Source organism: Pezoporus occidentalis, unplaced genomic scaffold (assembly GCF_034315485.1).
Source record: "Pezoporus occidentalis ecotype Australia unplaced genomic scaffold, CSIRO_AGI_Poc_V1 ctg105, whole genome shotgun sequence".
Classification (NCBI taxonomy): Eukaryota; Metazoa; Chordata; class Aves; order Psittaciformes; family Psittacidae; genus Pezoporus; species Pezoporus occidentalis.
In genome coordinates this window covers 42,700-57,624 of record NW_026912832.1, presented here as the reverse complement: position 1 = coordinate 57,624, position 14,925 = coordinate 42,700, and the positions used below count along the sequence as shown (strand labels likewise).

The window sequence follows — 14,925 nt, the reverse complement described above, 5'->3', positions numbered from 1 at the left end:
GAGGGGGAGCCAGGAGGAAGCAGAGACAGGACACCTGACCCAAGTTAGCCAAAGAGGTATTCCATACCACAGCACGTCATGCCCAGGATGTAACGGGGAGTTAGCCGGAAGGGCTGGGGGACTGCAGGGTTGGAGGAGGTATCGGTCAGAGCTTGGTCGGGCTTTGGGGGCGAGTTATCGGTCGGCTGGTGGTGAGATGATGTATTCTCTTCCCTTGTTATTTCCTTTATCATTATTATCATTGGTGGTAGCAGTAGTGATTTGTGTTATACCTTAGTTACTAAACTGTTCTTATCTCAACCCGTGGGAGTTGCATTCTTTTCGATTCTCCTCTCCGTCCCTCCGAGAGCAGGGGGAGGGCAAGAAAAGGGGGGGAAGTGAGCGAACGAGTTACCTGACTGGGTTTAAACCACGACAATTCTTTTTGGCGCCCAACGTGGGGCACGAAGGGTTGAGATAACGACAGATTTGACTGGATTAATAGTCACTCGTCACAATGCTGATTTATTGGGTCTCAGAGTTGTTTCGCTTGATCTCACAGCTTCAGAATGTTGTAACTTACGTAGAGCCGGTATTTGCTGTGATAGTGTTTATCAAGTATGGGGCCTGGGCTAAGGTTCTTGTCTCACTGTGCTTTATGGCAATGGCTTGTAATACGGGCGGGCTCCAGCAGCAGGGCGGGACGGACGTGGCCGTGGACTTGTACCTGGCCGTCCGGCTGCTCTTCACCGCCCTGGCCCTCGCCCTACTCTCCATCTTCGTGAGGCTGCGGGGAGCCGAGGGGGAGCGGCCCCGGGAGCCGGCGGCAGCCGAACCGGCCCGGGAGAGCGGCCCCGGGGACCAAGCGGCGGCGGGAGCGGGGCCGGAGGCCGCGAGGGGACGGCTGCCGGTGGAGGAGGTCGGGGCGGTCGAGGAGCAGAAGGAGGCGGCTGCCGAGCAGCGGGAGAAGGCGGCGGAGGAGCCGAGCCCCGCGGAGGAGCCCAGCCCCGCGGCCGAGCCGAGCCCCGCGGAAGAACCGAGCCCCGCGGAGGAGCCGAGCCCCGCGGAAGAGCCGAGCCCCGCGGAAGAGCCCAGCCCCGCGGAGGAACCGAGCCCCGCGGAGGAGCCCAGCCCCGCGGAGGAGCCCAGCCCCGCGGCCGAGCCGAGCCCCGCGACGGCCGAGAGCATTTCCCGGAAGCCGCCCGCCGAGCCCCAGGAGGATGCAGGAGACCACGCAGCATTTCCCAGCAAGGCAGAGGAGGAAGAGCTGAACTCAGGAAAAGAGAAGCTGGCGGTGGGAGAGCCGGCAAGCACAGCAGCTACACCAGCCCCAGTGACAAGTACAGCAGCATCGTGTGAGAGTTCTGAAGGTTTTGAATGGCCTTTGGGTGTCCTTGGGACCTGCCTGCTGATTGTGATGGGGATCAGCATGTTGGCACACACACAGACTGTGTGCTACCCACAACCATTTTGTCTGATCTCAAAAGTTAAGCAGAGTCAGGTTTGGGTCTTGTCTGGGGTTAGACGAGGATATAGGGGGACCAAGAGGTTTTCTCCAAGGCTGGACAGTGATGAGTGGCAGGGCGTGTGGGACAGTATGGGCAAGTATCTAGTCCACTGGGCCCCTCCAGTGCTTTGGAAGCATCGGAGATGGAAGGCAGCTGTATGGAGTCCCCAGCAACAAGCTGCAGAAACTGCTGAAGGGGACAGTGAATTATTTTGAGCCTGGTGGGCCCAATGCACTTCAGGCCATCAGAGCAGAGATGCAACACAGAGATGGACTCATGATCGAGGGGTGGACTTAGCAATGGACACTATTGCCCAGGTTATTCACGAGTGTGAACACTGTACACAGTCTCTCCTGCTCTGGAAGACTGTTACAAGAGATGGAGCCTGACATCATGGACCAGATGGACTCAGCAGCTTTATAGGGACTGGTCCATGCACTAAGTTAAGAGTGCACCGAGATAAGAGTGATGGTATATTGAAAATGTGGGATCTGAGCATGACGTGAATGGTATGGAATAAGGGGTGGATAATGTCCTGGGTTCAGCAGTAGCAGTCATTTTTCCCCTTCTTGGTAGCTGGTGCAGTGCAATGTTTTGACTTTCAGTTCGGGAACAGAGCTGATAACAAGCGATGTTTTGGTTTGGCCAAGGACTTTGTGAGCCTCATGCTCTGCCAGGGAGGAGGGGGAGCCAGGAGGAAGCAGAGACAGGACACCTGACCCAAGTTAGCCAAAGAGGTATTCCATACCACAGCACGTCATGCCCAGGATGTAACGGGGAGTTAGCCGGAAGGGCTGGGGGACTGCAGGGTTGGAGGAGGTATCGGTCAGAGCTTGGTCGGGCTTGGGGGGCGAGTTATCGGTCGGCTGGTGGTGAGATGATGTATTCTCTTCCCTTGTTATTTCCTTTATCATTATTATCATTGGTGGTAGCAGTAGTGATTTGTGTTATACCTTAGTTACTAAACTGTTCTTATCTCAACCCGTGGGAGTTGCATTCTTTTCGATTCTCCTCTCCGTCCCTCCGAGAGCAGGGGGAGGGCAAGAAAAGGGGGGGAAGTGAGCGAACGAGTTACCTGACTGGGTTTAAACCACGACAACAGCTTACTATATACAGCAGAAAAACAGAAATGAAATGTGTTCTTCGCTAATGAAACACCTCCGGCTTAAGTTGTATTTGCTATCTCATTTGTCCCTGTAGACAGTACCTAATTTGCCCTTGCTCTTCTCTCATCATCTGATAGAAAGCTTTTTGGGGAGCAGGGACTGTTATTTATTACACATCTGTACAGGACCTAGGCCACCAAACCCTGAAGGCTTTGAAGTGCTACTGCATTCCAACATCCTCATCAAATAATGAGGACATTTGACTGCTCTGTCAGACATTACTTGCATTAGCTGCATTTAAAACTAATGAGGAGAAAAAGCTTGAAAGTGGTAGTTTCCACTTTTAGAAAACTATACAAACAACGTAGTAAAACCACCTTAATCTGCCTGTTTGCACTGTTGGTAACTAGATACTTACTGATCGGGTATTCAGGTCTTCTGGAACACAACTTCCATGGGGCAGAGAAACACAGGGGTGCTGCAGCCCATGGACAGCTTCAGCAGCAGCAGCCACAGTGATGCTGTGCAGCTGGTGCAGGCTCTTCTTCTGCATGCCCAGCATTCCTCTTTCTTCAACAACTGCACAGTTACCCCAATCCAATGCCTTTTATTAAAGCTTTGTAAAGTAGATGTAACATTGTCCTCAAACATCCTCTGTTAGACTATAAGGGAGGGCAGAAAACAACCACAAATCCAGAAGTCCCATACCAAGGAATAAAACAGCACTTTTTTAGAGAGAACAAAAACCCCTCAGCATTCTGGAAGGCAGTAGCTGCAACAAAGAAGTACGAACACAAGCATAAATTCAGAAGGCCTGGGTAGTAGTTACACCAACAGACAAAATATAGAAATAAAAATTGCTCATATTGTGAAGCTATAAAGTCTCTGTGGGTGAAAGTTACCACAAACCATCTTTGCTTCCTCAGCCTTTATTCACTGAGAGAGTATTCCCCACCCTGATGAACAGGTTTGATCTCTAAATACTTGACTATTAGAGTACCCTTCAGCTCCTGTGTGCTGCATGTGCCCACATGTCCTTTCACATGAAGGAAAAGAACATGTCTGTAAGCAAAGAAAAGATGATTTAATGCCAAAATCTCACTTGATACTGAATGGGAATAAAACTACTGATGCTGTCACTACCCACTTACTCCTCTGCATAGTAAGGAACAGCCACCACTGGGGTTAGGATCTCTCCTCTGGCAGTGCTTGTATTAAAACCCAGCTAGATCTGACACTCAGTAGTATTTCCAAGCTCTTTCTATCACAGGCATGAGAGGGCAGTTAAGGTCAGAAGACCTCCTGGGAGAGTGCTAGAGAAACGTCCCAGGCAGAGGAAGCCAAACTTGGCAAGGTCTGTACCCATACTGTTAGTCCAGAGCAGACCTTGAAACAAATTAGACAGCCAACAATGCCTTTTTCCCCTCCCACCCACCCCTCTTCAGAAGAAAATACTTCTCTATCTCTGGTAGGGATACTGAATTAATTAGCATATATGCAGTGCGAACAATCAGGAGACTTGAACCTGGGACTAAAGTGAGAGCCAACTTATTTGACACTAAAATACATTCAGTGAAAAGGGTCAAGGAAGTACTGGACCACTTGACATCAAAAACAGCATCTGTGGAAGGAAGTGGAAGCAGAGTAGCTTGCAGTGTTTTTGTATCCTTTTCTTTATATGGCTGTGTTGGCACACTGGGATGTAGACAAGCATTTCCTGCTGAGAAAGGAAGAAATGTGACAGGACTGAGGAATCATGAGCCCAGGACACAATCTCACATGCTGAAGCAACTCCAACTGTTTTTGCATTAAAACACACATATCCATGCCCAGTGGCCCCCAAGCACACAGCAGCTCCGCCTATAGGCAAGCCATTTTCTTTTACAAAAAAGATTAGTTTAAAAGCCTACCGCAATTGTTGTGCAATAAAAACAAGTTACAAGCTTTTAGGCTCAACTGTGTCATCAGTTCAACAAGGGAATAAGGTATTCTGAGCCTGAGAGCTTGTTTGTTTCTTTTCCAGCTGCATCTATTAAACTAATGAACAGATCTCTCTCTCCAGACCTTTTTTATATTACATTACTCCAGACTGGCTACAAAGCTCCCTATCTTCACAACCATCAAAACCCTAGTATTTAAAAAACAGCAAAATTATTAGGTTTTAGTTCTGCAAAACATAAACTACCTTCCAGAGCTAAAGATCAGTCAGATTTATCAGTCCCTGGAAAAATCAAGTCTGCTTATCAAAATTAAGCGAATACTTGAGAGACCTTCTCTGAGAAGCGAACTTCTATGACCACCTGCTTCATGCGCCAGGATATTCTCTACCAAGTTCTCTGTTCCACTGAAACATGCTATATAGATTACCTGGAAGCAAGCTACAAGAACAGTAAGGCCATGCTACATTTTAGAGTGGGCTTATGGCTGCTTCAAGTTGCACCTTACCATCTATGTTTATACAAAGCTGTCTTGACTGCTATAAAGTGCAAGAGCACACAGCCAGCACACCCTGGCTACACCCCAAGCCCTTCTCCTCACCCTTAGAAGGCCAGAGATAACTGTGGTATGAAGTGATTCAAGCACACTTTCTCTATTAGGTAATACCTGAGCAGAACGCAATCCTACAGATGGATGTTCTAAAGCCAGAGTCATTTTGGTTGTGAGAACTGACTATAATAGGTTTTTGCAAACACTTGGCACATTATCCATGCTTGCCATCATGTAAGAATAGAACAAATAGCAATATTTCCTTATAGGTGTTGTCTATAGAACATTGTCACAGAAATAAAGTTCTCTGAGTACTGGGAGCTAGTGGTTCTGATTTCCTTAAGGGTGTATTTTCCGTAAAAAGTCTTGCTCCAGTGCCAACTACAAAATTAGCAAGAAGCTTACGAGCAATTAGGTCAGGCTGTTAAATCACTAATGTTCCTTAAATAAACCTCCTAATTAGGACACACTGCATTTTTATCTATAAGCTAGATCAGACAGACTGCCCAAACTTTCCCTTCCAGCTGACATCCAGGACACTACCAGGGAAACATTAAGCACCCACAGTACTCTCTTCTGGAAAGAGACCTCATTTGATTTGTGCAGGTACAGGCAAGGACTCCTATGCCCATCTTCTTCGACATCAGAGAGGCATAGCAGAGAGTCGTGGCCATACACTCAGATACTTACCACAAGCAGGTCATTTCATCTCTCTCCTTTGATTACATAGGCAGCCTGGGCACTTGCTCAAATTAAGCTCCCATGATGGGATTTAGCTGCTGATGCCATAAAAATATAAAACTATCAACACTATCCTGTCTTCCCTCCTCCTACATGGTATTTCTAAGCCCCTAAAATAAATTAATAGATGCTTTTGTTTATTACACCTAATAAAACAGCACCTGACACAAAAGGCATTTCAATTGAGAATTGCTCCACAGTAAACTACTGCTACAAACAGCAACAGTTACAATTCCTTTATAGCCCATTTACTTGACACATACTTCTTCAAAAAAACCCACCACAACTATATTGATATTTCATGCATCCCATAATCTTTCCAAACATTTTGTATCTTACTCTAATGTCAAACCAGAGTCACCTGTGATCTCAGAAGAGCAGATGCAATGCTCTTTACGTAACAAAACAAAAACCACTTTTATTTTGGGGTTTTTAGGTGCGTTTTGTTTGGGGTGTTTTTTTCTGTTTGTTTTTCTGGCAGCACTGCACCAGTTTATTTCAAGTCCACTGAACGCTGCTTCATGTGACAAAAGAATTTCTATTTGTATGGAACATCTCACTCCCACTATGACATCAACCATCACAAAAACTGTCTTCTGAACCACAAACAGCATCTTCTCAGTCACCTCAATTTACTACCTGGTATGGTTGTTACACGCTTGTGCCAGGGCTGCAACATACTTTAGATGCCTACAAGGAATACTTGCATGCATGCCTCTGAGACAGAGCTAGCTTCCAGTATCTCTCTACGGACTCAGATCACATTGCCCAGTTACCTTTAGACAATCTTTGAGCAGCAGCCCCTCATTGCCAGACATATTCCACAACAAACCCAGTTGTGCCATCTTAGCAGTTTTCACCAAGGGAGGAAGAAAAAGATTTAAGTGATTTGCTGGGTAACCTCAAATACCTTTCAGCTGCTAAAGGAAAGGCTGCATTTTGAAAGACTTTGTATTTTCTCTTCAGAACCTACTATTTCTCCCACCAGCTCAGATGAGAGCAGTTTATGCCTAAAAGCAACAGAAATACCAACTTGGTTACCGTAGTGCCCGTATCTCTGAGTCAACACAGGTGTCACCCTTGCGCTGCTGAAAATGCATGTGCTGCTCTCCCATCTTTTTAAGGGCATTAGAAGTTAAGATTTGATACCTTACCCTAGACATACATTTATTCCAAAGAGGGACAACGCATTTTTAGCATGTCTGGAAATAACCAGCTACTTCTCTATGTATGATTCAAAACTCACAGTTATTTCAAACACCCTGAAGCCATTTACCTGAGGCCTCATTGTTGGTATCATTTAGTTTTCATTTAGTCCACCTTTTAATGTCCCCTTTTGTTTTATACCACAGCAACTACCCCTGAAAAACATATGTATTTGCTATATCCATTAGGAAAACAAAACAAAACAAGAAACACAGTCATTCTCTTCCTGAAGCACCACACAGTAATGATTTTTTATGTATCTATTATTTTTCCCCTACTGCAACTTACAATAACCTCAGTTCTCTTCCAGTGGATACATCCAACCCTCTGTATTCAAATATTCATTCATACTGGAGATATCCAGAGCTGTCCTGGGTGTTTTGACAGAAAGATCAAGTTTTGTCAAAATAAAAGCCTTTCTCTGAATGGTATTGTGAATTTAGGATGTAATTTAGGGGAAAACATGACGACCACAGATACCAGCTTACCCACTAGCCAAGACCTAGCACTGGAACAATAAAGATCTGGTCATACACTTCAGGTTTCACAGCTTACTTCCATGTTTTCAAATACTTTAGGGAAGAAAAAAAAAAAAACTTTGTCTGACCAAACAGACATAATGTTTGCATTAACAGTTCCCAGAATTAGCAAGAGTGACATTCTAAAGTGAAACATTCAGAAAGAAGGAACAAAACCAAAAATCCATTATCTAACCTTCCTCTTCTGTATGTGCAATAAAACAGGCCAGGAATATACACACTTTCAGGCATGAAACACAGCATGATGTATTAACAATTACTCCACAAAAAGGCTGTGTGACTAGCCAGATATATACACACACACACACATATTGATGTTTATTTGACTGCTGTGACATGTTTCATAAGAAGCTAAACAATTCAAATGAAGAGCTAGGCTTGGCACCACATGAAGCGCACACCTTAGGGAAAATTAACAAATCTAAGTGCAAAGGTTAGAGTTAGCTGTCTGCTAGGAAGGTTCTTTCACCTTACTGAGCTGAAAAAGTATCTGCTGTCCTTTTCAGAAAGATGCAACAAGCTGCATTTCACATGAACTTGGCAGAGTCGTAAGCCAGCAGGTCTGGCCCACAAAATGGCAAGTATCTCCAGCAGCTGTTGTTGTTGACAGCATGAGACAACACGGTATTTCCAGACATCATCAACTGCATTCCCTGTTATTGCTAATTTTGTGCTGGATGACAGCATTTTCCCGTGTTCATTAGCTATAATTACCTTAACAGTTTATAGCACAAAGAAGACCATGTGGAAAAAAAAACGAGAACATGAAAGTGAGGTTTGCTAGGCTATGATCAGCAAGACAGTAACAAGCCAACATGCAGGCTTTACTTGAGATAGTACTGACTGTACAAAGTGTCTTTGGACCATACTGCTTGTTTGGGGTTTGTTTTGTTGTGGGCTGTTGTTTGGGATTTTTTGTTTGGTTGGGTTTTTAAGGCAGATGAGAAATTTGCTATTGTGACCTTTTTTACAGAACTAGATAAAGTCATGTTCATGAAAATCTGGATAAAAGCATTATTCAGATTGGAAGAATATTTTCTGCTGTATCTCAAAATAGAACAAGACAACACTCTGTGTGTGAACACATATATTCAAACTGTGTATTTCAGCACATCTTTTTGTGAAAGAAACACGTGGGAATCACTCTAAAACAACTCGTTAGGACAATCAGGTGAGATGAAGAGGCTCATGTTCAAACCCGTAATTCATCTCATGAAAGCATCCCATTTATTACGGCCACTTACCTCACGATTACATGGTCAGTTTCCATGTCTAAGGTGAAGAAATCATTCCCCTCCAAAAGCGGAAAAGTGTGGTTTAAACTGCTGTTCTATTGTCGCTTCATGACAAAAATGTTTTAAGACAGCTTTAATCCAGATGTCTATTTTTCTTGGTTCAACACCCTACATAAGCATGGTATTTTATAGGTACCTTTGAGCAAGGATATGAATTTAGCACTAAAATGTTGTTTTAGAGGAGTGAACGCCAAATGCTTTTCATCTTATTAAACTGGTTTGAAATAATGGTACTACTTAAAGTAACATCATGCTAGCACAAAATGCAAGAGCTATTTCTAAGCAGCACAATAAACCAGTGTTTCATGATGGTCAGTTTCGTCAACCAGCATTACAAATCCCAAGGAACTCAAGCTGCATTTAATCACCACCGTACAATTAAAGAATACACTATACCATAGGTAGATTTATTCAAGTAATTTTGTGCACTTCCAGTTAGAAGCATTTTGATCTCCCAGTTTGAAGATCTTCAACATTTATTCATTTTCCACATTAAATACGTGCTCTGCATACTGTACATCAAACATTATTGCTAGTAATTGCAAAATTACTCCATTATTGGAAAAAAAAAAAGTTCATTATGAAAAAGTATTCTAACAAAGACAGAATATATAAAGCCAGTTTCAGTCTGGAAACTTTCAGTTCTGGCCTAACCTACATAATACTAGACAAACGGCTTGCCCTCTGTTCCTTCCTGTTACTGCTTGCTGTACCTGTGTCATCTCTTGAGGCCAAGGACTGGCTTTCTCTTTGTATAATGTGATTTACAGCTGCTCCAACACAAAATCACAGCAACTGTTCAGAGCTCTGCTCTACCAATCACCCTAATCCCGGTTTTTACCAATACTTTTAATGGCACCCCTGCTGTTGTGCAACGACAGTCCAACCAAGGGAACTTGTCCCACTGCTTTGAACCTACTGTACACACATCTGTATACATACATACGTAATGAACTTCCCTGGCCTTTTGGGATTTTTTACCCTTGGGTCACATCTCAGATGCTGGCAATGAAGTCTAAATTTAGTCTGTTCTCCACAAAAGGGAATGGTTTTACATCCACAACACTATTCCCAAAGTAAAGCACCACCTAAGAAACTACTAATACAGCACTGCCTGCTTGGTTTTGGTACAACACACTGATAACACTGGTATAGACAGGGCTCTATAAGCAGAATATATGGAGAATACAGAGCTCAACAGGAGAAATGCTCTCTTACAAAGATGTGGGAAAAGGAGACAAGAAACCATGATCTACCTGGGATTCTGCCCAAATACAACCCACGGCAGGATACTCTGGTCTGTGATCACACTCCGCCCCTGCACTGCTCCAGGGCTGACCTTTGTGTTTTGCAGGTTGATGTTCTCACTTTTCCTGTTTCAAAGTTTCCCACAGAAAGTTCATAAACTCACTGTGCAAGAACTTAAATTGCATTGCTCCCCTCTTCCTGCATTATTCTGGCACGTTAGTCAGTACCTTCCCAGAGAGGAGAAAAAGTAATCTCTCCCCATAGCAAGCCTCTGAAGCCATCAAGCTCCCAAAAGCCAACAACCGCAGCCCTTTCAAACCAAGGTTTTTTTGTATCCAGCCTTACGCAAGACCCACAGGCTCTCACCCGCCTGCTGTGAAACGCGGGCTCGAGGATCCCTCCAGCTAAGGAGGACACGGGCCGAGGACCCACCTGAGGAGGGCTGATGGAAACCAGCGTAGCACACGGCATTGCCCTTCACCCTTCCTTTACCTATTCGGTGGGCGCTCTCCCACACAACACCGGGATTTAACCGACTGACACGGCCAATGAAATAAAATGTTTAGCTGAAAATTCTCATCCTGTCAACGCTGATTTCCACCGACGGGGTGGCGGCTTGCATCAGCCTCTCCGCCCGAACGGGAGGCTCGGGGAGCGCCATAGTGTACCCACAAAGGAGCTGGGTGTGAGGAAAAGTGCAAACCTCACATACCCTGTGTTAGTTTTCTCACTTCCGCGCACAGTAAGAGCGGACTGAACCAAGCACCTCGGTGACCCACTGGATCAACCTTTCCCCACCCGCAACACTGGCAGCTCCTGCCTCTCCCCGGGCAGGACACAGACAGAGAGAGAAAACAAAGAGGAGGGGGGGAAGTAAAAAAAAAAAAACAAAACAAAACAAAACAAAAAACCACCCTCCGCAGAATGTGCCGACAGCTCCGCAGAAACCCCTCCCAGGGCGGCTCTTACCGCGGAGGACGCGGCCCGTGGGCAGACGGCGGGGGGAACCGCCTCTTGTCTCCTTTCCGCTGGTGCCAGGCACGACGAAGCGAGGCGACAGGAGGCTGCGGCGTGGCCCGGCGCCGCGGCACACTTGCAGTCTCTCTCTGTGGTCTATCTTCGCAGCACGGTGCGCCCAGCTCCGCCGTGCAGAGCCACGCCGTGCTGCCTCCGCCTGCCTCCCTGGCACTCCTCCCTACTTGCCTCTCACAGACGCCTCCCCGCGATGCGGTGCGCTGCCCAGCTGCCGGCCGCGCCAGGGCAGCCGGGGGACGGCTCTCACTGCGCCGCCCCGCCCCACTACCTGGCGGGGCGCCCCGAGGGCGGAGGGGTCGTCCAAGCGAGGTTCGCCCTCCCTTTGCACCAACTCCCCGTCCGGGCACACCGCAGAGCACCTCTCGTACCCCTCCCTGTGCCGCCCTTTCCAGCCCCCACCAGCCGCGCCCGGTGTTCACGCAGCCCCGCGGGACACGCCGCGGCTCTTTTGGGTTTCGACCTTCGTTGTCCGCCCCTCTCCCTCCCCTTCGGTGAACTGCCCTAAGAAAGAGGGGAGGCGTGTGGATTGGAGTAGTCTGGATGTAGCTCAGCACAACAAAGGCCCACTTGATTATCTGCTGGCACGTAATACCCAACAAAAGAGAGACGCTAGCAACGTCGTAATTATCACCCGGTGAGATAGAGGCAAAACCTGCACTTCTTACAAGGTTTGTAGTTAGGAAACTACATGCAGCTTGCATGCATCTGTTTCTCAGTACTATAAGCAGCTTGCTCACACTCTGCTGCTTCAGTGCTGTATTTGCTGGCACTGCAAGAAGAAATCTTGCAAAAGAACCTTAAAGGCAGCAAAGCCACAAATCCTGGTGACGGAAAAGTCTTTTGCCATCTTATCAAATAATGAGACTGGCTGGTAAGGCATGTGTGAACAGGTGAGAATCCTGCTTAACTTTTAGCTAACATACACATCTATTGATTCACACCAATGCATTTATTTTCTGAGACTGATGAATGACTATAAACTCTGTATTAGCTTACCTCTCACTGAGTCTTGAACAGTTCCTGATGATGATACCTTCACCAACTTAGTGTTGGTTACCTGTGCCTCATTTAAAGCTCAAAGTGCAAGTAGCCCACTTCTGGAATTCACTCAAGTTTTTCAGAGAACCCCAAGCTGCCAATCATGAACCTGACCACAATGAGCTTCACCTGAAGTTTTAGGGTCTCAGTACCCAATGTCTGAACGTTCAGTGTCCCTGTAGGCAGATTAAATTCAGGTGGGGAGGTTGGGAGCAGTGCCTACTCTTTCCTGGGCCTGGAAGCTGAAGCCATACAAGCAGGAGTGAAGGAACTATGAGGACTAAAGAAAAGGAGAACCTAGTCTAGCTTTGTGATTGAGGTGCTTGTTTAGGAAATGTACTCACAGAATAGCTTTATTCTAGGGACATGTAATATAGGAAGCAAAATTTAGACCCTCATTCAGCCTCCTGCATGTTAAATGCCTAGAGGGTGTCTTCTGGCTCTTTGACTTTGAATTCTGGCTGCCCTCTGGCCTAACAGTGACGGAGTATCCAATTTCCTTTTTCCTCAAGCCTCAGTGCACGCCTTAGTGTCTTGCTGAAGAGCTTTCTTAGAAAGTGGTCTGAAACTCTCTGGGGCTGAGGCAGGCCTGTTATGGCTCTTTGCTTGTTGATAAAACACTAAATAATCAGTTGTTACAAGATAGGTAACTTGAGCTCTGTAAGCAACTTTCATATGTAAGATCTGTCATTTCCTATTGATTTTCATTCAGTCCAGAAAGAGTGATGTCTCAGGTAGAAAGGACTTCCTAGAAGTCTTCTGTGATGCGTATTTTTTTCCTTTGACTTCTGTGTCATCTGGATTTTTATTGTAAAGTCACCTTCCTTAAGGGACTAGAGGCTAGGCATCGGAAATGGAAATGAAACAGTAGCTGTATAAAGCACCTCAGTTACTAGATCCATATCTCTTTACAGTTCATTTTTCAAAACTGAAGTATCTTAATTCTATCTTACACATCAGACTATTACTTAAAAGCAACCATTTCAAGTCAAATGGAAATTGTTGCCTGTAGTACTGAGGTAAGCCTCACTCTTGCAAACACTGACATCCAAAAGTTTATTTACAAGGCTAATTGTGTTGCAAGTCGTGGAGATTCACCTGAGACAAAACGTACAGTAAAATCTCTGCAAGCTGCAAGACTTTCTCAAGAGTGAGAAAGCTGAATAAGTTACAAAACATTAAGAACTACGTTACTGTGAAATGAACGATCAATTAATTTTTTTAGCTTTTGGAAGAAGAGAACCAGGAGCACTGCTATGATAAAAAAGCCCCTAAATCTTAACATGCCTAAGTGACTTACACAAAGCACAGAAAGGTTTAGATGCCACAGAAGGAGACTTCGTTCCCTAAGAGTGTACTTTTACAGTGCAGCTAAGCTGGTTTTGGAGGTATCTGTGGTCCTAAAGGTGGAAGTCCAGCTACTGACACTTCTTCTGTTGGAGCAAAATAGAAAGAAACAAAACCTTTTTTTCATAGCTAGTTCAGTTGCTTGAACAGGCTTTCTGAGTCAGTGCTGGGTATATGAGAAAGAAGCAGAGAGCAGCTGTGGTGCCAGTGAGAGAAGATGGGGAGTGCCCCTGGGCTGCAGCAGGCAGCCACAGATTTGACTTAACTGTCTGGTGGAATTCACCTACATAGGAAGAACTCGGAAGAGAGTGGACCTTAAATCTGCTTTGCCTATGTATACTACCCTACTTTGCATGGCATAAATGAACTGTTAGAGAAAGAAACATTTTGTTATTTTGTGGTTAGGACACGCTGCCAGGCAAAGGGAAGACCTCACTTCTTGTTTGAAGAAGTCATGCTAGCTGCTGGAGCAAGGCATTAAACTTCCTATTCCCCCAGTGTCCCAGATCATTCCTTCTGCACCTGATTCTCTAGCTCCAAACTTCAGTGCCAGGGAGAAATATGTACCAAGCTCTCAACGTTAGCACTGACAGCATGTGCAGTGTACATCTGTATTGCAGTGTAGTCTCAGCAGGAGTGCTGGGTCTGTGGTGGTTCCTGTACCCAAGCTAGCCCAGGTGTCTTTGCAGGACACAGCACTGTCCTGTGTCAGCATACCATCTTCCAGCAGGCAGCCCATATTAAAATGTCATTCTAAAATTTAATAAAATGCTGAATTATTCCACTAAAGTGGCAATATTTAATTAAAATATTAATATTGCTTTTGCTTCTGAAGCTGATTCTTCCTCTATTAAAAGACCTAAAAGGTTAGTTTACCATTATATCCAATGTATATGAAGATTTTTTTTTTTACTTTTCATTAGTTTGCTGACGTAAAAACATTTACAACTCAACTTTTGTAAAGCCACAAATTAGAAGGCAACAAAAAATTTCTCCACCACAGATATTTTGCATTAGTAATGTTCACTGTAGAAATAACTCTGTGTGACTTGGAACAAAAAGTATTAATTTTGGGTGAAACCTTTGTAATGGTGAGCTAAGATCACCCACTGGTGCTAATTGCATCTATTCAAACTCCAAAATGAGCAGAATGTGACTTAAGTATCATTTCCAACCTGTGTGCAGTCTACCAAGCATGCTATTGCAATTCATTCATTCATTCATTCATTCATTCATTCATTCATTCATTCATTCATTCATTCTTTTATTGATAGTTATGAATGTAAATTGCTATCAGATTTGTCACCTTCAAACAAACCACTGCTCCTTGCTTCTCACCTAGAGCATGTCATTATATGTAAGTTCAGGGAATGAACATCCAAATCAGAAGGAATTT

The 14,925-nt window shown here is 45.1% G+C and overlaps 1 protein-coding gene across 1 annotated transcript in view; it reads right to left on the bottom strand.

Annotated features, from left to right (window-relative positions):
* The window catches only part of MYO16 (myosin XVI), a 386,124-nt gene extending 373,936 nt beyond the window's left edge, over window positions 1-12,188 (bottom strand). The window contains exon 1 of the mRNA XM_062619194.1: window positions 12,141-12,188. The gene's annotated coding sequence lies outside the window, so the exon portion shown is untranslated. The remainder of the gene's footprint in view (window positions 1-12,140) is intronic.
* Window positions 12,189-14,925: the final 2,737 nt, after the last annotated feature.